The following is a 25,695-nucleotide window of genomic DNA, read 5'->3' on the forward strand; positions in this document are numbered from 1 at the left end:
ATTCCTCCACCCACCTCCTCTCTGGTAACCATGAGTTTTTTCTCTATTGAAGCATCTGTTTTTTTTGTCTCTTTTTATTAGAAAGAAAGCATTTTAAAATGATATGCTATTTTTAACTTTATGGAAATATTTGTATAAATCTGAATGCTTCATAAAAGTTAATTGAAAATGAAAAAGTATATATTTATAAACTACTGGTAGAAGGCATATTTTCAGAACACAGTAGTACTGAAATAAGTCTTGCAATTTCTTTCCCAAAGACTTATAAGACACAAAGATCACTCCATATGATACTAAAAAATAACCATTTGTCCTTTTTATTATTATTATTTTAGATTTTATTACTTATTTTATTTTATTTTTTCCAGCATGATTGAGATATAATTTTCATATAACATAGTATAAGTTTAAGGTGTATAAAATAATGATTTGATATTTTTACACGGTGCAAAATGATTACAATAATGTTAGTTCATACACCCATCACCTCACACAGTTACAATTTTTGCATGTGTAGTGAGAACTTTTAAGATTTACTCTCTTAGCAACTTTCAAATATACAATAAAGTGTCAACTATAGTCACCGTGCTATACATTATATCCCCAGAAATTATGTACCTTAAAACTGGAAGTTTGTACCTTTTAACCATCTTCACTTATTTCTTCTCCCCACCTCCCTCCTAATGTACCACCCCTGGCATCCACCAATCCCTTCTCTGTTTCTATAAGTTTGTTTTTTTTAGATTCTACATATAAGTGAGGTATGTAAAACAATGCCCTTGAAGTCCATCCATGTTGTCACAAATGGCAGGATTTCCTTTTTGTTATGGTGAATAATATTCCTATATACATCACTATAAAATATATATTTTAAGCAAAATACAATAATATTCATATATATATATATATCTCACATATTCTTTATCCATTCATTTGCCAATAGGCACTTAGGTTATTTCCATGTCTTGGCCATTGTAACTAATGCTGCAGTGAACATAGGTGTGCAGATATCTCTTTCAGATTGTGATTTCCTTTCCTACAGAATATACCTACTAGTGGAATTGCTGGTCACATGGTGTTTCTAGTTTTAGTTTTGTGAGGAGCCTCCATACTGTTTCCACAGTGGCTGCACCAATTTACATCCCCACCAATAGTGTACAAGGTCCCTTTTCTCCACATCCTCACTGGCATTTGTTGTTTTTTGTCTTTTTGATAATAATCATTCTAACAGGTGTGAGGTTATAGTTCATTGGGTTTTGATTTGCATTTCCCTGATGATATGCCAACAAACTGGACATCCTACAGCAAATGGATAAATTCCTACAAATATACAACTTACCAAAACTGAATCATGAAAAAATAGAAAATCTGGGCAGACCATAATGAGTAAAGAGATTGAATCAGCAATCAAAAACCTCCCCAAAAGAAAAGACCCAGGACTGGATGGTTTCACTGGTGAGATCTACAAAACATTTAAAGAAAAATTAATGTCAATCCTTCTCAAACTCTTCCAAAAATTGAATGGGAGGTAACACTCCCAAACTCATTTTACAAGGCGCACCTTACCTTTATCTCAAAACCAAAAAAGGACAACATAGGAAAAGAAAACTCCAGGCCAACATCCCTGATGAATATAGATGCAAACGTTCTCAAAATGTTAGCAAACAGAGTTCAATATTACATTAAAAAGATCATATACCTTGATCAAGGGGTATTCATCCCTAGGATGCAAGGATGGTTCACCACATACAAATCAATAAATGGGATACATTGCATTAATAGAATGAAAGATAAAAACCATATGATCATCTCAATAGAACCAGAAAAAGCATTTGACAAAATTCAACATCCTTTCACGATAAAAGCTTTCAACAACTTGGTTGTAGAAGGAACCTATCTCAACATAATAAAGACCATATGTGACAATTCAGAGCAAACATCCTACTCAACAGCGGATGGTTGAAAGCTTTTCCTCTGAGATCAAGAGCAAGACAAGAGTGCCCACTCTCACAATTCCTACTCAAAATAGTACTGGAAGTCCTAGCCAGAGTAATCAGGCAAGAAAAAGAAATAAAAAGCGTCCAAATTGGAAAGGAAGTAATAAAATTGTCTTTGCAGATGACACAATCTTATATAGAGAAAATCCTAAAGACTCTCCTATAAAACTGAGAGAATTAATAAAGGAATTAAATAGTTTCAGGATTCAAAATCAACATCCAAAAATCAGTTGCATTTCTATACACTGACAATGAATTATCTCAATAAGAAATAAGGAAAATGATCCCATTTAAAATAGCAATAAACAATATAACACTTAGGAATAAATTTAATCAAGGAAGTGAAAGATCTGTTCCCTGAAAACTGTAAGACATTGCTGAAAGAGATTGACAATGACACAAACCCTAGACATCCTGCTCCTGGTGCAGTTGTAAGGGAGATTGGAGAGACGGGATCTGGCTTTCATACCTGGAGGTGGGCCTAACCTCCCATGAAGAGTTATATATGGGAGGGCATCTTCCAAACATTGGAAGGGATTTCAGATATGGGCCAGCCAAAAAGAATGATTCTGCACATCTAAGCAGCAGAGTCAGAATTCAAACCCAGATCTCTCTAACACTGATGTCAATACTTTTAGCCACCATACTGAAAGCCTCATAATTTCAGTGAGGAATCTAGCTCCCCAATTTTTAAGAAAACAGCGCTCCCATCTGGTGAATCCAGGGGAATAAAAACACTATTTAGTGTGTGTTTCCAAGTCATTTTACCCTTCCTTCTCTTGAAGACTCTGACTGCATTTCCATAGGGCAGATTGACCAATGGGAGGCTTTATTTTCTTTGACAGCCACACTGAAAGCTGCATAAATTGCAGTAAAGAAGTTGTGTATCTGTTGAGAATACATTCCTATAGTAGGCAGATATGATGGCATGAAGTGAGCTTTGGAAGCATTATCGTTAGGAAAGTGTCCTTATTCGCCTTCCCTCACTTCTTCAACAGGTTTCCACAGAAATGGTGAGTCTTGGCTGAACTGGTCAGTTTTCTGCACTTGCTTATTCATACACCCCCTCATCCGTTGGGGAGGAATGGCAAATATGGTTGAAGAGAAGCTAGGCCATCTTGTTTTTACGAATGGATGAAGTCACTCTCAAAGGTCCTTGATCATGCCATGTTCTACTGATATTGTGGCAAGCACTCCCAGCCTTTGACCCTTGTTTCTTATCTCTATGTGGGCAGCACAGGGGGCTGGGGGATTTCACCATCCTCTTCTGGCTGCTGTCTCCTGTGGCCAGCTGGGAGGTAAGGTGGACTTGTGACTAACTGGTTATGTAGGCTTAGGGGCTACCTAGGGACCTACTTCTCTCTTTTTTTTTAAGTTTTTTTAAACACTTATTTATTTTTGAGAGAGAGAGTGTGTGAGCAGAGGAGGGGTAGAGAGAGAGGGAGACACAGAATCTGAAGTAGGCTCCAGGCTCTGAGCTGTCAGCACAGAGCACGGAGCTTGAACTCATGAACTGTGAGATCATGACCTGAACCAAAGTCAGACACTTAACCAACTGAGCCACCCAGGCACCCTTAGGGACCTACTTCTTGCTATAAGGCTCCCAGATCTGGATTTAGAAATAAAGCATAAAGTCCCATTTTGTGTTATCCAATGACATTTACCAGATAATCTCAATTTCTACTTTATTAGGTCACTGATGAAGTTGATATTTTGGTTCCCACTTGGCTATTAGAGCATAAATTAGTCTTAGACTAAGGAAACTTCAGAACTGGGACCCCAGTGTTCAACTATATCTATTTAATGAATTTGGAAAGTCAACTAGACACCCTGAGCCTCAATTTCCCCAACTATGAAATGAGGATAATAATACCTGCCTCACCAATATATAACCACAGTAAGGATAAAAGAGATTCCATGTGTTAAGTGTGTTACCTGGCCAGCCCATAGTAAGAACTCAAATCATGTGAGCTGAAAAAGAATTTTTAGAAAGACGGGATATATTCACCTTAAAAAAAACAACAAAACAGCTAGTTAAGTAAAAGAGAAAATCAATGTAGGTTCTAATTTGCTAACATTGCATGTCATTTTTTTCCTCCTTAATAATAGCTATTACTTATTGAAGACTTACTCTATACCAAATATTTTATAACAATATCGTATTCGACTCTCTGAATTCAGTGCTCTTATGAGCAGTCCAATTTTACAGATAGGAAGACTGAAGCTTAGAGAAGTTAAGTAATAAGTGGCAGGGCTGGGGGTGGAGCTTGGGCCAATCTGGCTCCAGAATCACGACTTATAACCATTACTTTCTCCTGTGAGTACAAAGTAAAATTTGACTCAGTCCCTCCCATAACACGACTGCACATTTCCAAATGGCAGAGTGTGAATAAGTGAAATTAACTTTCTGTGAGCAGTGGATCAGAATTCAAACCCAAGTCCGTAACCTGCAACACCGCTAATCTGCGATGCTAAGCAATATTGCCTCTCATCCTGGGTTCTGGCTGCCTGGGTAGGTGTGTTCTGAATTCTGGCACTCAGGTCAGTAAGAGAGCAGTGAGGTGGGGGAACTAACTGCTCAGGCCATCTGGATATGAATTGACACCCATACCTGTCAGGACGTCTTGGTTTGTTTACTCATCTCAGTTGGCTACATAAGTGGTAACAAGAGTGGTGGGGACCTGGTTTCATTTGGAAAGCACTGGCTTGTTATCTCCCTAGGTTGTCTCCGTCTGCTGAGTGTGATACCTATCCAGGGACAAAGTTCTGTTGAATAAGCAAGCTGTGTTTCAAGGCAGCTGTCCAGCTCAAAAACAGTCCATCTATTGAGAATCTGATTTCTTGGCAATGAAGCATTATTGTTATTAAGATATATTCTAATTCTTTCTTCACAAAGCCAGGTAGGTTCCCATGAAAAGAAATCACGTTGTTGGCATTGGATGTCATTTCTAGTAGCAGTTTTCCTGGTATTGGCTACAGGAACTGAATGGTAAGTTGTATTCACGTAAAGGGATCCTGGCAGGGGTGTGGGGAATGGGGTGGAGTAGGGAAAGGCATAACCAAGCGGCCAAGCTCAGGCCTGTCACAGACACAAAAAAAGTGCATGACTATCATGACCCTACACAGTGGTCCCGGCAGTCAAGGTTAGAAAGAAACTGTGTGGTGTGTGTGTGTGTGTGTGTGTGTGTGTGTGTGAAGGATGGAGGTGTGCTCTCATCAGATCTCTTTTAAAAGGGAGTCAAGACCCTTCATCATCTGGTGAAGGATTTACATCTTATTTAGTGTTGTCTTTCTTTCTATTTCTCCGGAAGTCTGACTTCAAACTTTTCAGCATCTTAAGATCTGAGTTCATTACATTAGAAACTGAACATAATGCCAACATCAAAGAACTCTCAGTCATTCATTTATTAGGAGTTATTGATAAAGTGCCTCCCATGTAAAAGGGTCACAACGTACAATCCGCACAACTATCCATGTCAATCCTGCTTTGGGGGACACGAAGATACAAACAAGGTCTAGTTCCTGCCCTCAAGAAATGTAATGTCAGGGGCCTAGAGAGGATTTTAATGGCAGCTTGGAGGAGTGAAAGATTCCTTTCAACTGGGGGTTGGTGGTTGTGACATTCAAACTGGGCATTTAGATGGATGAAGGATTGGGACACATGGAATGTGGGCACAAGGGATGGATGGTCTTCAAAAGAGCACAGTGTGACAAATTATAAAGGGGCCAGAACTGGATAACCGTGTATTGAGACAAAGGGTATGTGAAAGAAAGTAGTAAGAAATAAGGTGGAGACAGGTTGAAACCATACCTTTAGCCCAGTGGATCTCATTTTTAACTTCTTACAGAAATGTACAATAATAAATTTGTCTTTTTAAGCCAATCAACGTGTATTAATTGTTACAGCATCAATAGGAAACTATTATAGGGACCCTAAGACAAGAAGCAAACATAGCAATACCACATAAAAGAAGGGGGTCCAATCTGGAGCCCCCTAGCCACACTGGCTGAGACTGCTGACCAGCTTCTTCATAAGACAGAAGTAGACACACCTACTTCTTGATTTCTTCCACTGAACTTCTCTCTTTAAAAGGGCAGAGATTCACCTTCACTGGAATAGACATATGTTCTGGATATGGATTTGTTTTCTAGCCCTTAGTGCCTCTCCCACCATCACCAACCATGGACTTATAGAATGTCCCACCTACCACCATCATGCCATCCTGTGCAGTATGATGTCTGAGAAACAACGTCATCTCACAGCAAAAAAACAAAACACAAACAAAACAAAAAAAGCAGAAATTGACTCTTTCCATGAAATTGCTGTTTTTATTGCATACTTCCATCCTCTGGAACCAGCTGGTATACTTGAGAGGTATCTGGCTTACTGAAGACTCCATTACAGCACCAGCTGAGAGACAACCCTGAAATGATGGGGTTCTGTTTTACACAGTCTGATATACACTTCAAATCAGAGACCATTGTATGTGCTGCCTTCCCCACTTTCCACAGACATGGGGTCAGGAACTAAGGAGTGGAACTAAGACTGGCTCTGAGTCAGTTTCCCAGGGCTGCCATAATGATGTGCCATAAACCCAGTAGCTTACAACAGAGACATGTTCTCTCACAGTGCTGAAATCTCTAAGTCTGAAATCAAGATAGTGGCAGGCCCCACTCCTGGAGGCTCTAAGGACTCTTCCAGGCTCCGCTGCTCACCAGCATTTCTTGACTTGTGACTGCATCGCTCCAATCTCTGCGTTGTGGTCACACTCCCTCCTCCTCTTCTCTGTCTCCTCCATGTTCCTCTTCTAAGGACAGTTGAAATAGGGTTTAGGGCCAACGTGATAATATAAGGCCCTCCTTGTGCCAAAATTCTTAACTTCATTCCTCTGAAGAAACTCTTTTCCTAAATCAGGTAATCCCCACAGTTTTGGGGGACTAGAACACGGGCACATCGTTTTGGGAACCACCATTCCACTCATTGCAGCTACATATCTGAATCCATAGGGCGGTTCTTTGAAAGAGAAGGAGAGAGACAGAGACAGAGAGAGAGAGAGAATGAGAAAGAGAGAGAGATTCCTTGATTTCATTCCGTGCGTTCTGACTCGCATTTCAGAGGATGGTGTGTAGCTGTCTGTGGCTTCAGGTGATTCTTGTCCACCTCAACCATGGAGCTGCATTTAAGCACCAGAGAGTGTGTGTGCTGTCCGTCAGTTTTAGATTGCCAGCGTCACCACTTGCCAACCGTAGTACCTCGAGTAAGTTACTTAACCTCTCTGAGTCTCAGTTCCATCTGTAAAATGGAGACACAAGTAATACTTTTTTCCCCAGAGGATTCTTGCGAGGGTTCAACGAATGAATGCACGTGAAGTGCTCAGAACGGTGCCTGACACGTAGAAAGCCCTCAGTGTTTGTTTCCTATAATCAGTACTGCTGATATTATTGTCGTCATTATCATTATCATTAGTCATTGGGTGCTGAGAGGGCTGTTTCTCAGCTATGGCTTCCATCCATTGTATTTGGGGATTTTGCCCCTTACTACCCGGTGTCAGGGGGTCACAACCATCTTTCAACTCAAGCAGGAGTGGCTACTGGTCTTCACGGTATCCTTACAAACCTCAACTCATCTGTCTCATAATTGTTACCCTAATACCACTTCCAAATAAATTTGGTATCAGTCCCATTTGGGATGAGACAATCTGATTTACAACTCACAGTTCCAAAGAAGGATGAATACCGGTTGGTTTGATCTTCTAGGTTGTCACAAAATATTGTATATGACACCCATTTGTTTATGTTTCTCAGTGTAACAGTAGAATTGAGTAGTTGCAACAGAGATCATATGGCCCACGGAACATAAAATATTTACTGCCTGGTCCTTTACAGAAAAAGTTTGCTGTGCTAGGTGCCCCAGCTACAAAGACACACACATCATTGTGCCTGCCAGCAGAGTTTACAGACCAGGCTGACCAATGGGAAAAAACCCAACGACCAACTATAGTGGACAAGTGAACCATGAGAATGAGAGTATAAAGGAGGGAATGATCAGTTCTTTCTATGAAAGTTTTAAGGAAGCCTTAGAAGAGGAGATGAAATTTAGGTTGAGCATCACAACAGGTAAGATTTTGTTCAGTGGATACCAGTGGGTATTTCAGAGGAAGACTCAGTAGGATCAAAGGAGTCAGAAAAGTAAGCAGAAAGTATGGGAATCACTCATTAAGTTGCCCAGTGCAGCTGCCACATCTGGTGTGTGGGGGGAACAGAAGGAGTAAGTTAGGCGAGTGGTGGGTGGGTCCTAGAGAGAGAGAGGGGAAAAAAAAACCCAAAAACCTCCAAACTCTTAACTATGACGTGGGAATCCCCTATCTGGTAGCCTTCATCGGAACTACTGTGGCTTTCTGAATGACTCACTTTTTTACAACTGATACTGTTACGGTTAACCATGTAAAAGATGGGGAAAGCAGCAGGGGCGGATCCGGTCATCATGACATTAGCCTCCTAATAATTTATGTCTTTGTAAAGACGTTTGCATAGCAAAGTTATTATGTTTTATGATTGGGAAACTATGAACACTCGTTGGGAATTGATAGCCATTCATTCCAACAGGAATCCAGCTTTTCAAAAAGCATGGTGTGGAGTACACAGAGATAGTACAAAGACAAGGGGAGTCATGCCTGGAGACACTGCCTCTTACCCCAACCATAGTCAAATAAACATGAAGAGTAAGTGAATTTAGAATAGAAGATGAGAAAGCCAGTCTTTGTGGTAGGAAGCGTTCCAAGAACAGATATTTCATCAGGAAAGCTGCAACTGGTCTGTCACAGGGTACAAAGGAAAGATGCTCTCCTTTTCAGCATTATTTTGTCATTGAAATCTGTTTTCTTGATTGCCCCTTCCTTGAACTCAAAACTCAGATGGTGGATAAACTCAAACTCTGGGTTGTTCTGCTGAAAGAAGAGAAGTGAAGTGGGTAGGGCACGGGGAGGGGTGGAGAGAAACTGCCCCAGGGGCTCTAGAGAGAGAATCCCAAGCAGGCTCCGTACTGTCTGCCCAGAGCCCGACATGGGACTTCATCTCATGAACCATGAAATCATGACCTGAGCTGAAGTCAAGAGTCAGATGCTCAACCGGCTGAGCCATTCAGGCTCCCCAGTATCATGTTCTTAATAAAAACTGCAGACCTAGAACTACTTATCTCGTGTCTTCACCTGTGAAATGAGAATATGGGAAAAGTTGGCATAGACACATAGAAGAGTGCTGGATTTGAGGTTGGGAGATTGGGTTTCCCAAGATAACTCTAACTCAGTTGCCTCTAACTTGCTACATATTTATTATGTGATCTCAGACAGATGGCCACTCTAAACCAGTTTCTTTATCTGAGAAACATACATAGAAATAATCTGACATTACTGAGGCGATTAAATTAAGTAAAGGAGAATTATAAACTTGACCAAGAAAGACTTCATCTGCCCCTCAAGTTTGTAAAAACTCAAGAAGACTTTAGGTGATGACAGATGATAAGTTTAATAGGTGATTAATCAATTGTATTTAACATATGTTGCCAGCCTGAAACACGGTCCTAACTCTCACCCAGTGATCTCACTCTGGGAAAGTAATATGGTACTATTTAGGATTATTTTGTGATAGCAAAAATTATAAAAAATCTGAGTGCTTAACTAAATGATTAGATAAAATAGGATGCTATTTTGTGAGTTATTAGGGGTTACTTATATGGGTTTGTAATTCTACAGTCCCTGGTGGAGTCTCTTTCAATTTTAAAAACACAATGACACCTTATACAATGTATTTAAAAATCACAGCATTAATGGTGGGGGGAGGCATATTTTTATAAGAAAAAACAATATTAAAATCTATGGTGTTATGCTTGGAAGAAAAAATATCATAACATTGAACATGATTACTGAAACAACCTAGTGCCAGAATCTGTGACAATTTTCTATAGGTTTTCTGGTCAGTGGAGCTTGATTGACAAAAAACAATCAGTGGCCTACCAACACATCACCCAATAAAACTAAGAAATCCCAGGGGTGCCTGGGTGGCTCAGTCGGTTAAGTGTCTGACTTCGGCTCAGGTCATGATCTCACAGTTTGTGAGTTTGAGCCCCTGCATCAGGCTCTGTGCTGACAGCTCAGAGCCTGGAGCCTGCTTCAGATTCTGTCTCCCTCTCTCTCTGTTCCTCCCCTGCTCTCACTCTCTTTCTCTCTCTCTCTGTCTTTCAAAAATAAATAAAATATTTTTTAAAAAATTAAAAAAAAAAAAAAAAAAGACTAAGAAATCCTAAACTGTTGGGATAGGTGGAATGGTATTTCATTTCTTCCCCACTGTATGCCCTCTGGCTAAGTGACTCCAGACCTTTACTAATCAAAACACCAGATAGCCATGCTTCAATTAGGTAAGCATTACTCCCCATCTGCTATGGACTGAATATGTCCTCCCAGAATTTATCTGGCAAAGCCCTTACATGATGGTATTTGGAAGTGGGCTTTTGGGAAACAGTTAGGTCATGAGGGTAGAACCCCCATGGTCGGATTGGCGCTCTTAGTAAAGGGAGAAGAGTGAGTTCACTTCCTCTCTTTATTGTTCACCAAGTTAGGACACAAGGAACAGGCCCTCACCAGACACTCTGGCACTTTGACCTTGGACTTCCAGCCTCCTGAAAACTCTGAGAAATGAATGTTTTTAAGTCTCCTGGTCTATGGTATTTGTTACAGCAGCCAGAGTGAAGACACCATTGCACCTCTGATATATCTTTCAATATCATTTTACAGAGGGTTCCTTCCAGAAAGCAAGATAGGCGACCGTAGGATGGTGGTGAAAGTGGTTATCACTGTGCATTTGCATTCTGGGGGTTGAGTTCCCTCAAGCAAAGCATTGTAAGGAATTCAGCAACAGGTAGCCAGCAGCTTAGGCAAAAACACAAGTAATGCAGTTCCTGAACAACAAAGGTAAGAAGCCCTCCATCCTGGGCCAGGAGAACTGACCTAGGTGAATTCCTGATAAGCACTGGCCAGAAGCTGTGCAAATTAACTGCACTCCAGTTATGCTTTCTAGTGAAGCTGATGGAAGCAGAAGGCAGAGAACAGAGGTCAAACCAAAAACACTTAGAACTTTCTTGGCCTAGAAAAACTCTTCAGCACATTGTTCCAAAGGCCCACTAAATTCCAAGTAAACAGATATAAAAACTTACTCCAAGATTGTGAGCCTTTTTTGAAGTCATGCCTAGTATCCCAAACATTGAGCACTTTATGTTTCTCACGGTCGTTAAAGCAAAGGTATGTCGCAAACTGTTGGTATGTGCAGGTGGGAGAATGCATTAATGATGGTAGACACAGTTTTATTTTGGCTGCAGGGTAGATATTGGAATCACTCAGTTCATTTCTGGAAAGTAAATGCTTGTCATGAATGATGAAGAGCTAACATCAGGGGCCAGCTATAACATCTTATATGTTACTTAATTTAGACCTTACTAATTTTACAGACGATCGGAGTGAAGTTCGGAGATGGGTTAAAGACTTTGCCCTAACAACGTATCTAGCAAATGGCTTACCAGGATTCACCTTTAGCTGTCTGCATTATTGATAGATGTCTATAGGATATGAATTCAGTAAGAAATGAGGAAGGTGTAAGGAGAGGGGAACAGAGAGGATCCTGGCCCCATCTAGGAACTCCTCACAAACTCTCCAAGAGGACTTAAAAGGAGAAAAATTCTAATCCCTTTGTTTAAAAACATTGTTCCTATTAAAATGCAAATGTAAGTAGGAGTGGAAAGATTAACTCTCTTCTCTCAGTCCTTGTCACATTTACTACAATTACCTTTGGCTCTCTTCCTGAAAATTGACTTTGAGAAGCAAAAGAAACAGTGTGCCAGAGGGAACTAGAACCTTAGCTAAAGAGCCTCAGGCTTAGGCAGAAGTGGGTAACTACTTTGGTATTTTAGCCCTGGCATTGTATAATTGTATAATGTATACTTGTGAACCTTATACATACATATATATATATATATATATATATATATATATATGACAAAGAATGTGACAATAAAAACAATTATCCACTGATTAGGTAGGGATTTGTTTGGCTACCTAAAACAGAAAACCCAAAATAGTGATGACCTAAATAAGATAAGGTTTATCTTCCCGGCAGGTAAAAGAAGCATGGTGATAGGCAGTTCAGTGAGCTGGAAGGCAGCCCAAAATATCATTCAAGGACCCAGTATCTTTTTAGTTTTCCTGTCAGCAAGCCTGACGGTTACCCCCTCAAGATGGCTGCCAGCACTCCAAGCAATTGTGTGGAGGCAGGAAGACAATCAAGTACAAATTTAATTACAAATTAATTAAGTTAATTATAAATGATAATTTCTAATCCATAACTTACACATTTATAAATAATAAATATATAACCAATATATATAAAGATAAAAGACCAATCAATTTAATTCTACTTTTTTATAATTCCACTTTGATCTAGTAGTATTTTTGATGCGGAAGGTTGAGGCAGGCTGAGGGCAAAATACAAGCTAGCACAGCCTCTCCCCCACACCCCCATATGTGTGATATTCCTCAGGCACTCCTGGCTGCCCACGGATGAAGGAAAGGAAAGAAAACAAATGGCCAAATGATAAAGATCACAGCGGTACGAGATGACATGATACCTTACCTACAAATCACAAAAAGTCAATTGAAAAACAACTGTTGGTTTAAAAGGTATATACAGTAGAAATAAACAAAATTCCTTTCAATATGAAATAATCTGAAAATATAGTGAAAAATACATCAATTGTTATATATAAAATATATGAACATATAAATAAATATATGTTGGTATAATATCCATATGTATGTTGGTGTACTATCCATATATCCTTATACATATAGGACATTATATCTCAATATTATATATAGAGATAGAGATATAATATTATATATATGTTATACACACACACACACATATATATATATATACACATATATATACATATATACATGTATGTATACATATATACATATATGTATATATATATGTGTGTGTATGTATATATATATATACAATGTAAGTTCTGAACTAAGAAGGATTTATACAAAGAGAAATGCAAACATACTTGGGGCATAGCAGAAGATTTGAATAAATTCAGAGCTTATGTTCTGGAGGGGGGTACGGTTACAGAGTAAATACTGGGGGGGGATGCTGCTTTACAAATCAATGTATAGAATTAATATAAATCAGATTAAAGTTCAGAGAGTTTTGGAGGCAGAGGGGGAAATTTTAACAAAATGATCATAACAGTCATCCAGAATGCAAAAATCTCATTGGTTGGTGAGATGTCAGCACCCACAATCCCCTTTATCTGGAATCCCCATTTTCCTGGGCTACTTCTCTGCCTCTGGGGCAAGTATGGACCCTCCCTGGGCCACCCTGATAAATTACCATAACCCTGGGAAAGGCGGTCGAAGTCTTGATCTTCTCTTTACCCTAAAAGTCCTTGGACTACTTGTACATGTTTTCTGCATTAATCTTCAGCCTCCAAATATCAACATTTCATTTGAGAAAAGACGGAGATTTAACAAAATAAACTTCCACCTCCCCAGATACATCACTATATCTGTATTTTCCAAAATTATCTTTAATGAGATTGTATTACTTTGGAGTCAGAAATAATGGTAACATTATTTTTAAAATTATTTAGGAAGAGATCTTAGCGTCTTACCTGGTTACAGTAATACTAAGTTATTTTGAGAAAAGAAAGTCTGTGTCAACAATTGCAACTGTAGCCAACTTCCAATAAAAGTTATTTGTGGGGCTCTAGGAAAACAACTGATAGAGAACATTCAAATCATGGTTGAAACTATACCAGCCACAGAATATAGGAAATGGACTGACTGTACGTTTATTTGATTAAAACCCCATTCTATATTTAGGAATCCAGTTACCATCCTACATGCTAAAACTGCTAAAAATTATTAAATAAAGTAAGAATCATGTCCTATTAATTACTTGGGGGGGGGGAATGATCAAGAGGTTAACTAATGAAATAATGAGATTGTTATCTCTGCTTTGCCTTTCTTCAGATACGGGAGTGGGATGGAGGCGTGTTCCCTCTTTCTTCTTTTTTACCTAATCCTTCCATTTCTAACCTTAAGCTTATAAAAGTCAGAGCCTCTCAAGTGTTTTCTTTGTTGGGCCACTGACCGGTGTAGGGCGGGGTGTGGGGGCAAAGGGGCTTCTGCTCTGAAGTGGCTCCTTTGCTGGTAGGTGAAGGAGGAGATGGGGTGTTCTCTGTATTGCGGTCACCTCCACGTGCGCCAGCTGAGTGCTCTGTGGTTATGTGCTTGGCACAGAATAGGTATTCATTAGATATCTGTGGAATAAAGTGGGTTTTGTTTCTTTGTTTGTTTGTTTGCTTTGTTTTTTGGTTTTTGGGTTTTTGCTGAGTAGTGATAGTTTTAATATTTTCCCACAGATTATTTGTCTTAGATGGAAGGAGAGACAATCTACAAATTAGCTGATCTACTGCAGATAATTGAGAGCTGGTTACACATACAAAACAAAACCACTAAGAAAACAAAATAAATACTCTGCAGAAGAAAAAAAAAATTAATAAAAGCAAAGGAAGTACTACATCAAAGTGACAGCCGTGGATGGTGGGACTTTTCTGGATTTTCTAAAATACTTAACCAATATGCACTAATTTCATAATAAAAAACAGATTTTTGAAAGTATTTTCAGATGTGTTTTCACTTTGTGGTGGATTTAGGATTTTGTTTACATGGTATCATAAAGCTCAATTGATTTGGTAGTTTCTTAGACAATCCACAGATCTAATAGCAAAATACAAAACAAACAAAAAACCCCAAACACCCAGACTTGAAATTTGTCCCTAATATAATTGGAATCTCTAGTTTATAATTGATTTATTCTCATTTTTTGAATCTGAAGCAGGTTCCAGGCTCTGAGCTGTCAGCACAGAGCCCTACCTGGGGCTTGAACTCATGAACAATGAGTTCATGACCTGAGCCGTAATCAAGAGTCAGACACTTAACCGACTAAGTCACCCAGGTGCCCTGATTTAGTCTCCTATTTCAAAAACAGAGAGACTGTCTCTGCATGGCATTATCTCTAATACCAGTGAGAATAGGGGTAAGAGGTAGACGGTAAAGGCTAAACATGGTTAGCGAGTATCAATTTGTTACTCCCTCAGTGTTTCTTGTGTGTCTAACTTATGGTGGCAGTATATAATTTATCCTCATTATTTTATGATGATCTTCTCTCCCCATTAATGAAATTGCAAATTACCTGAGAATAGGAACCGTGCCTTGCTCACACAGCCCACCCCTGGAATAAGTTAGGTCCCCATGTTGTGCTCTCCCATAACACCCTGGGCTTTCCTGTCTGAAGGACTCATCATAAGTATAAGGAATATTTTTAGCCCTCACTTTTCGGCTTGTTATGTGGAGAGATCTCCATTAGAGTGATAATCTTGGTCTCATATCCCCTCCCAACTTTTTGTACCCTTAACCACTGGGCTTAGCCATGAGTGTAGCTCTCTTCCTCAGTGGAGGAGACTAACCAACTGGTAGGGCTACTCTGGGTTAGCTGCTGGGAAGATAGGAGAGGGTAAAGGTGGCCACAGATTGCAGCCGATGCTATTGGCAGGAAACCTGGATGATTTTTGGCTCTGTCTTCCTTCAGGGACTTTCTGTCTACTGTGAAGAAAGCCTGCAGTTTTGTAGAGAAAATTCAGTTCAGGGGAATATTAGAAAGCTACATGACTAAGGAAGCCACATGCTCAGACAGTTTTGTCATTCATAAAGCCAGCACTGTGACTTCTACCTGACTGCTCATCTCTCTCTCTCATCTGATTCAGAAATTGTGTGAGAGAGTGGTATGATATGACTTCTTAAAATGCTAAAATTACTTTTAATGTAGTATCTCTATTGCCTACCAGATGGAAAGTCTCATGAAAAGCATAGCCCCTACATCTATTGGTTTCCACATTGTCTTCCCAGTGCTCATCACGGTGCCTAGCATACAGTAGGCAGTCACGGAGTGTTTGCAGAATGAATAAAGAAATGAGTTTATCGTTTGATTATTGCTTTTTAGTACAGTCCCTGTTTGAGTCTGATCAGGCTGCTGTAACAAAAGTACCATAGACTGGATACCTTAAATAACAAACGCTTATTTCTGACAGTGCTAGAAGTTGGAAGTCCAAGATCAAGGCTCTGGTAGATTTGGTGTCTGATGAGAGCCCTCCACCTGGTTTTCAGACAGCCACTTTCTTGCTGTGTCCTCAGGTGGCAGAAAGAGAGAGAGCTCTGGTCTCTTTCTCTTCTTATAATGGCACTAATCCTGTCATGGGAGGCTTTACCCTCATGACTTCCTCTAAACCTGACTATCTCCCAAAGGCCCCAGCTCCAAATACCATCACATTGAGACTGGGATCTCAACATAGGAATTCTGGGGAGGCACAAACACCAAGTTCATGGCGGTCAGGACATAGAATTGGTGCTTAGTTAACACTGATTCGAACTAAGCTTGGATTTAAAGGATGGGGGTCATGGCAGGTCATGGTGCTTCATTCTTCTTGGCACTAAAGTCCTCTGTTTCTGAGTGAGTGTGAAAAGCCTACTAAGCCCACCTGAGATTTTCCCTGCTGCTTCCCTTTCCCAGCTCAGCACAGCGCCCCAGGGGAGGGGAGGGAATACAGACAGATGGGAACCTGTTGGTTGCCTGTTTGCATGCCTCATCTTAAGTACTATGGAGGACAAATTATATTTTATTGAAAAAGATAAGATTTGGGGTGAGGGAGGAAATAAAGGCACCTAATCATAATATAAAATGATTTAGAATCTGTCCCACCTTCTGTGTAGCACAAACAGCCTTATTAATCGTGCTGTCATTCCCTCGCACAAGTGATTCAGTCCAGGCACTGGCCCACTTCCCATGTCCGTGGGCTCTCTTTGGGTCATACCTCCTGCTGGGTGACTCCACTTAGACTCTGAATTAGGAGCCGAACATTTTCTTAATTTCCACCACACAGAAGAATACTACATGTAGAACATCTGCGAATCTTAAGTGTAGGCTTCAAGCAGTACCCACAGCACTTTCCCACACATAAATCTCTGTGTGAACTTAGGTCAACTGATACTTGCCTTCATAGGTGATTGTGAGGCCAAGCACATGTTGTCCTTTTGAGCATAAAACCAAGACTCCCTTTCCAATGGGAAAGAGGCCACAGTATGAGAAAGCTGAGTAACAGCTCACAGAAATGTTGCTTGTCTGCTTTTTCCTCCTGCTTTTTCCAGCTTGGGTGACTGAAGCTCATTCAGTCAGCTGGAATCTCAGTTTCTCAGTGTCAGAAGGCATGGCCTTCTCAACCACCCAGGGCTAAAGTTCCTCCTCAATAAGCATGGTCCAGCCTATGTTTTCCTTTCTCCCTGGGCAAGGAGGTAACAATGCCATTCACCATCTCCAGACAGCTTCAGCTAAATGAAGAGGAAGTTCATATGACAATATGTGTAGTAAATCCAGATAGATAGATTAGATGACAGATAGATAGATGGATGGATAGATAGATAGATGATAGATAGGTTAAATAGATAGATAGGGCAAGTAAGCATGAAAGATGAGTGCTTCAAAATACTACGGAACTCTTCAAAACACTTAATCCTTCTCTGAGGAACTATATAGAACAGGTTTCTATAACCTGTTTTCCTTTACACTATCTAGAAAGACAAGTAGACACAGAGCATTTCTAGGAGGAAAACAATCCTACTATTACTCAAATACAAAAATGCAAATGCAGAGAATTCAGGGAATGGCACAGCACCATAGTTTCCTTCTAGTCAATTCAATGAGCCGCTGAGGGTCACTGGGAGCCCTTCTTGCTCTGGTCTTCTCTCTTTGCTTCCTCTCTATCACCATAGTTTTTCCATCTTTGTATACATTTCTGCAGCAACCCAACTCCACTCTGGAATAAACAGATGCTTACAATCCTCCACAAGAGTAGGCTTGGGCTTCCAGAAGTTTCCAAGTAAGGCATTATTGAAGTGAACTCTTCTTGCTAATATTTATTCCATAATATATAATTTATTATTTATAGTAAAAAAAAAAACCTACCAAGAGTAATTAGAGCAGAAAATTCCATTAGGTCACCTTGAATTTGCCATATAATTAAGCAGATGTAATGACGAAAGTGGTTAATCTAGAAGATAAGATATCCAGTTTATGGAGAACGGAAGTTACTCAATCACAACATAGCCTTGAAATTTGCTTATTTCTATTGCCTTACTCTTTTCTCTCTCTTAATCATCATTTTATGCTTTTTTATCTTCTGGGGGAAAAAATCACCACTTTCACCCTTTGCTTTGCTTCTTAGAAAAAGTTTGATGTACAAATCTTCCTCCTGTGCAAGCTGGAGACATGGGGTTTCTGATTCAGGACAGAGTTTCTGGAGCCAAAAAGACTATGAAAGACAAGGTATAAGAATGAAGACAGTGAGAATCAAAGACACAGTGAGGTGGCCCCTCTGGGTTGGATCAGAGGATGCCTGTTGGAGGGTTGGGGGGGGCGGGGTAATAAAAAAGATAGCTAAGACGGGTCCACACTGTGGAAGGCCAAGGAATCTTGACTTGGTTCTGTGGCTCATTGGAAAGACAACCATACAGTTGCAACAGCAGCCTTTCCTCTCCTGCTCCTCTGCCATTACATTGTCTCAACTTCTGCTCCTGGCTCGTCTCCTTCTCTTCTTAGGTGGGGGGTCTCAGCTGTTCTGGACAACAGAATGGGAAGTGACTGAGACACCCTGGAGCTTTGCTTTTGTGGTTCTGATACACAGCATTAGACCTAATTTAATTTGAAAATAATATAGTAAGATGAAAGGAAATCCCACTTGAGCTCCTCATTTTAAAAAGAGTTCAAACAAAAAGATGATGTGAGTCTGAGACCTGAACCTTAAAGAAGGCCCTCTGGTCAATGGAGGCAGAGACGGGGCAGATGTTTTTCCCATCTGTGTCTCGTTCCTTCTGGCATGGAGGCCAGATGAGGGAAGGAAGCACACAGCAGAAGAACATGCCAATTTGCTGATGCCGCCCTCTTATTTAGCTCACGGAAATTTCATAGCATCTAAGGTCTAACTTTCCCCCTGGATTTGAGGGGAAAACTACCTATAGCCCTCTTGAACTAGTTTCATGGCAGGAACTTGGTTACTGTACAGAATTTCACCCAAGATTAATTGAAGTTGACATCCTGAATGTCTTCTGCATGATGTACTAAGGTAGTGTTTTTGAAAAATGTCAGTATCTGATTCTTGGTGTGTGGTTTTTAGATGTCCAAAGTATTCCCACTTCTCAAATTCCCTTTAAGAAGCTGGAATGTGATGCATTTCTGGGCTTTCTTTATTTCAGATGAATCCCCACCTTGTTATGGCAGAGTTCATATACTCCAAATCAACAATTCATCACAAAAAAAAAAAAAAGAAGAAGAAGAAGAAAACCCTAAATGATATCCAGAGTGGCTGACCTTGGTTCAACACAAACTATTCTCTACTTTACAGGAAATTGGGATCACAGGCCAGCTTTACATTAAATGGAAAGGGTACGCTACCATCTTGTGGACAAAATACAAATAACACTGAAATATACTCAAGACTACTTTCCTTTGAAATGTAGTTAACACCTAACTGGTCCTGGCCTACCATCTGCCATCATGATGACCAACCTGTGCAATTTGGAATTTTGGCCCTGAATGACCTTTGTCAACAGATCAGGTGTATGTACGTGAAGAAATGAGAGTTTACTGAGAAACTTGTAGAACACAATTACCAGAGAGATCTGGGTCCTCATATAACCTTTGCCTTTGACTCTTGCATTTAGTTTTTATTTTTCTAGCTACAAGATGATTCTGGCCACCTTGAATTGGACACATGGGTTTTGGATGATGTTGACAGCATTAGTTTAACACAGTGTCCTATGGAGTTGCATGCGTTAATGCCAATAGAAATTTATCAATCAGTTAGTTTCTAATGTATGTAAAAATTAGTTATTTTTCTCCAGAATGGCCCACACACTCCACACACACATATACACAAATTTCCCACTCATCATGGTGCAAAAGGAATGACATTCTAGAATGTGGAAGCACAATTGCTGTCACCACAGCTGAATGAAAGAAGAAATTATAGAATCACAGCGTCTTAGGGTGGACAAGGACCTTCAAGTTTATCGAACCCAATGACTCTCATAATGCTTGAATCGCTTGTACAATATCCAGCCACTCTTTGAACATTTCCTCCCAGGATGTAAGAAAGCACTGGCAATGGGATCCATGTGAAAGACAGAGAAGCAGGAGATTTCCAGTACATATTTCCATAGATCTTTTTGTTGTTATTAACACAAAGAGAGATTAGCAAAATTAGACTAGTCATCAGAGAATCTCTATGGAAGCTTCTGTAAATGCCAGTCTTCTTCTCTTGGGGTAGAAGTCCTAGCCTATTTACCCTATGCCTAATTGCTCCCATGCCCACTGGACCTCAGAAGACCTTCTGAAGTTAGAACTTTCCAGTGTTAAAAGTTCTTTCATCTCTTAGAGAAGGAAGATATCTACCACAAACTGAGGATCTGTTTTATTCCATCAATTCTTCTTTTAAGCCATCATATCTAAGCTAGGAATTTAGTGCAAGTGTGTGTGTGTGTGTGTGTGTGTGTGTGTGTGTGTATGTTCTACGGATTCTTCCTCATAGGGAAATTAAGACTCCCCCTTCCCCCAAGTTGATCCCAGTGGCAAGGCACAACTTGAGGAGGCCGCATCAGGCTCATTTTTATTGTGAGTAAAAAATACATAACTGGTCTTTCATAGTCTTCTTAGGTGTATAAAATGGAGTAATTTATGTCTTCTGTATCCTCCACAGAGATATTTCAAAGCTTATGATACCACTATCTCTCATCAGTTCACTAAGCTCAGTATTTACATTGCTATTATGACACTGCATAAACAATAGAGGCAGAACTGATTTCCAAAGAAATATGTCCACTTCACAGTCACTGTGGAAGCATGGAGTTTCTGCAAATGGAAGCGCTCTAAACCCACGACACAATGAAAATGTTGACTACAACAGTGACAAAGATAGATGATGCCTGGACAGGTATTGGTTCCCAGCCAGCTCCAGGGCGCACAGGCGAGAATTAGAAATGTTACCATCTGGGCGCCTGAGCGGCTCAGTCTATTGAGCATCCGATTTGGCTCAGGTGGTGATGCTGGGGTTTTTGGATTGAGCCCCACATTGGGATCTGTTCTGAGTGTGGAGCCTGCTTATGATTTTCTCCCTCTTCCTCTGACCCTCCCCAACTTTCATGGGCTCTCTCTCTCTCTCTCTCTTTCTCTCTGCAAGGAGGGAAGGAAGGAGGGAAGGAAGGAAGGAAGGAAGGAAGGAAGGAAGGAAGGAAAGAAAGGAAGGAAGGTTACTTACCACACTTGAGCAACTGTTGGCTTTCCAGACCAGCTCCACTTGTCTCCGTGTTTTGATTTGCTTGACTTACTTCCTCTGGGGTCCTTAGGTTGTTGTTGCTGTTGTGTGTTTTCATTACACCTTGTGGCCAAAAGTATAAGTGCAGCCTCTGAGGACAGACCCTTACTTTAAAAGGTCTGAGGAAGCTTTGAAAGAAAGGCTGGATATAAGCTGTGTCCTGATAAACTGTGCTTTTAAACCACCAATACCAAAACGCTTTAAAATTAATAAGAAAATGACCCAAGTCTGATGAGAAGAAGAAACCTTCTGCACTGCACTGTTTTCCACAATTTGGACTTAGTATTTTTGATTGCTTTCTCTCTATGTATTTATTATTATATTAGTTGAAACTATATTAACTAAATTATATTAGTTCCTAGTGCTATATTAGCTATATTAGCGAATTAGCTATATTTGATCAGCTTCTAGTGTACGATGTAATGATTGGCCATTTGTGTATATTGCAAAATGATCACATGATAAACCTAGTTGACAGCTGTCGCCACACATAGTTCAAAACATGTTTTTTCTTGTGATGAGAACTTCTACTTTCTTAGGACATTTCAAATAAGCAATACATTATTTTTAACTATGGTCACCATGCTGTACATGATATCCCCAGCACTTATTTATTTTATAAGTGGCCATCTATTTTTATGTGAATGGTGAATCTTTTGAATGCTAATACTAGCATTTTGTCACAACATTATCAGGGTTCTTCTGTGCTTAAGAAGACTTTGTTGCATTCTTACAAATAGATTTAGGATAATTTAGTGTTCATTTATTTTTGAGAAAAAGAGAGTGAGTGGGGAAGTGGCAGAGAGAGAGGGAGGCACAGAATTGGAGCAGGCTCCAGGCTCCTAACTGTCAGCATAGAGCCTGATGCAGGGCTTGAACCCACAGACCACAAGATCATGACTTGAGCTGAAGTGGGACACTTAACCGACTGAGCCACCCACGCATCCCAGATTTAGGATAATTTAAAGTGCTTCTTGTCACCAGAAGAACTTATCTCCAAACTAATAGTGGAACTCAATGGGGAAACAAGACTCAAGGTCTAGAACATTACTGTGAGGTCATGTTTTTGGAGACTTCTTTGTTCTGTATTTGAAAAGTTTGTGTAATAGACATAAAGGATACTGTGAGGGTTATAGGAATTCCAAAACAGTTCCAGAACAGAAAGAATAATATTATTTCTTGAATGTCTGTGAAATAATAGCCAATCTGCCAAGACTTCTCCATATACAGTAGCCTGATTATCACCATTCCAAACTTGGTGTGCATTAGGTGGCTCACCCAAGTCACAAAGTTAGAAGTACTAGATTAGAACCCAAAGCCTATACTTTATTATGCCATGTATGTGGTTCTCATATAGAGACTGAAGTGTGGCCTCGGTGAGTTCTGGTAAAATAAGAGTAAATTTGATAAAGCAAAAAACAGTCACCTAGAAAGTGTCCAGCTCTATAAGACTGGAACTTGGGGCAGAAGTCGAAGCTGTTAATATAGATTTTGTGGTCACCTGCATAGATGTCAGATCTAAAGCTATGAGAAGGGGTGCCATCATCAAGGGGTGGCATGGAAAGAATGAGGTACAAACCCTACATCCTGAAGAATGCCCACCAGCAAGTGGGTAGGATAAAGAAATGAGTCTCCGATCCACAACCATTCCAAAAGCCAAAAGGCAGGTATCAGTACCCCTCACCTCTTACAAATCAAAAAGCTGAAACACAGAGAGCAAAGTGATGTGTTCAAAGTTACACATCAAATAAACACACGACCCAGGCCAGAAACTAGGGTCCCTGTCCCTCTGCTCATTGCTTTTTGTCCACAACCTGAAAGTGGAGGCCTCTGTCTTCCCTAAGTCAATTTTCTCCCCATCAGGTGAGAACAAATAGATCAATCCCCAGGAGAGCACTCCCACCCAGTCTGGGTTTCCACCTCTATTGGTCTGACAGCTTTCTGCTCTTTAAATGAAATGATCTCATATTAAGGCTTGGTGTACATGGGGGGGCAGGAGGCAGGCAGTAGGGGAGAAGCAGGAGTCAGTATTCGTTTTCTCATTTAATTAACCATATTCAACAGAGCTATAGCCATGGCAAATTACTAAAGGCCATAACACATCCTTCAAGGAATACTTGGGGCCCGTTTTTTTCAGCCCATTAGTGATCAGAAGAACAGCCTCATAAACCCAGGTCTGCCAAAGCCAAAAGAAAAATGTGTATAATTGGAAAAAGGTTGAAAACAATCCTGGATAATAAATTACACTTACTCAGTTCCTTTGTCCTTCCAACTCTGCAGCTAGCCTCACATTTCATAAGGGAGCCATGGAGAAGAGGCGAATGCTGAGAGGAAGACTGTACTTATTAGGCACCAGGGGGAGGCCTCCAAGATGAGTGAAATCAGTTGTTTACTTAGATTCCGCTAACTTGAAGGGTGCGTCATGCCGAGAGGAGGCCATGGCTGCCTGCTTCCCTCGTGGTCTAGAGCAGGGCCCCACAGCTTAACCATTATCTGCAGGCAAGTTGGCAGGAGTTGCTTAACAAAATCTCTTCTAATTAGGTGTTCTGATAATCTCCTAAATTCCCTCCTGCAAAAGCCAACTACCTACCTCATTTCCTTGGACTGCCTGGAGTTACAATCTTCTCTGACATTTAATGGCTCCCTCTCCCTGGGAGCTAGATCTCCCGCTTACTGGGCGCATTTTCTTTAACATGTGGACGCGTCAACATGCATGCACACACACACACACACACACACACACACACACACTCGTGTCTCGTGTGGGTTGAAACCAGCTGGAATACATTTGTCAGGGAGTGCCAAGCTTCAGTCGCTCGTGGAACTTGAAATGGATCCTCCCTGTTTGCTGGGATGAGTCTTCCGGTTGTTGCTAATGTCGCTGCCAGGAACGCACGAATGTGATCATTCAATTCTCATCCATAAAGACATCGTGGGAGTCATATGTTTAAACCTATAACTCCTGGGAGAAGCAGAGGAACCAAAACAGCCTGACCTCCCTGATCAGGAGTTCCCAGCACTGTGGGTGGCATTCTGCCTGTGCCACCATTTAGCCACCCGTGTGACACATACGCGAGTTTTGCCTGTCATTTCCCACATGGAAAAGTATCCAACAGAGCTGCCGTGCTCATATACATGTAGTGTAAAGTGAGGGCTGGGAGAACAATTTGCTCCCAAGAAATACTCCCTTTTCAACAGTGTTAAGATGCCCTATTCACCTCATTTGTTATGGTCTGTTGGGAAAGTAAAAGTCTACCTGTCGACTTCTCTGTTGGAGTATTCAGTAGTCAGATCATGAAGCAGTGTGAGGACAATGCCTTTTTATGCAAAGGCACCCCCAGTATTAGAAAGAGGATCCATTTCTGGGTGTCAGGAAGCCTGTGTAGTATGATTTGAAGGCTCTTTTCTTCCCTGAGTCTCTCTCAACCTGAAATTGTGAAAGCCCTTGCTAAGAAAGTAAGCTCTGTAAATGCAAGAATCTTACCGGTTCTGTTTATTATTACTGTGTCTGCATGTCATGTGACCTAGAAAATACTTGTTGAATAAATGGATGAAGGAAACCAGAAACGCTGCCATTTTGAGATTCATTTCTTTGGGTCGTCCATCAGAGCTTAGAGGCAATTATCTCTGAGACATGGGTAATGCTTTCAGCCTTCCCAACTCATGACCCTGTGGACTTTACAAACTCATTTCGTCCTTCTGACCCAAGGAGACTTTTAACAGTAGCATTAACTGTAGTCTTTTGTGAACAGTAAAGACAATCCCTGTTTATTTGGGAACGTAGTACGCACTTCGTAGACCTTATCTTTATTTTTCATGAGAAGACTGGGAAGAGTAGGGGTTGACTTGACAGGTGAGAGACCTGGAGCTCAGAGAAATCAAACAACTTGTCTAAAGTAGCCTAATCAGTGAGGAATAGATTTGAATACAGATTTATGTGACATGAAGCTTGAACTTATAAGACACCAGGGGAAGGTCTCAGAGGAGAGTTAAATAAACTGTTTACTTGGAGTCACCCGATTTAAACACTGTGTAAGAGTGAGGACTCCTGTGCCCGTTTTCAAAATGGGCATCCTTTCCTCTACGAAGTGTGGCCACGAGCCGGCAAAATTCTCATCAGAGAATTTATGGAAAATGCAGAGTCTTGGACTTCACCTCAGT

At 40.5% G+C, this 25,695-nt stretch overlaps 1 long non-coding RNA gene across 1 annotated transcript; it reads right to left on the reverse strand.

Annotated features, from left to right (window-relative positions):
* Positions 1–370: 370 nt before the first annotated feature.
* Positions 371–24,007, reverse strand: LOC132693869 (uncharacterized). The gene is made up of 3 exons (XR_009617015.3): positions 23,786–24,007; positions 21,478–21,662; positions 371–6,805 (listed from the first exon to the last, which is right to left on the reverse strand). It is a non-coding gene; the product is annotated as an uncharacterized LOC132693869 (long non-coding RNA).
* Positions 24,008–25,695: the final 1,688 nt, after the last annotated feature.

The sequence above is a fragment of the Panthera onca genome, chromosome B4 (assembly GCF_046562875.1).
Source record: "Panthera onca isolate mPanOnc1 chromosome B4, mPanOnc1 haplotype 2, whole genome shotgun sequence".
NCBI lineage: Eukaryota > Metazoa > Chordata > Mammalia > Carnivora > Felidae > Panthera > Panthera onca.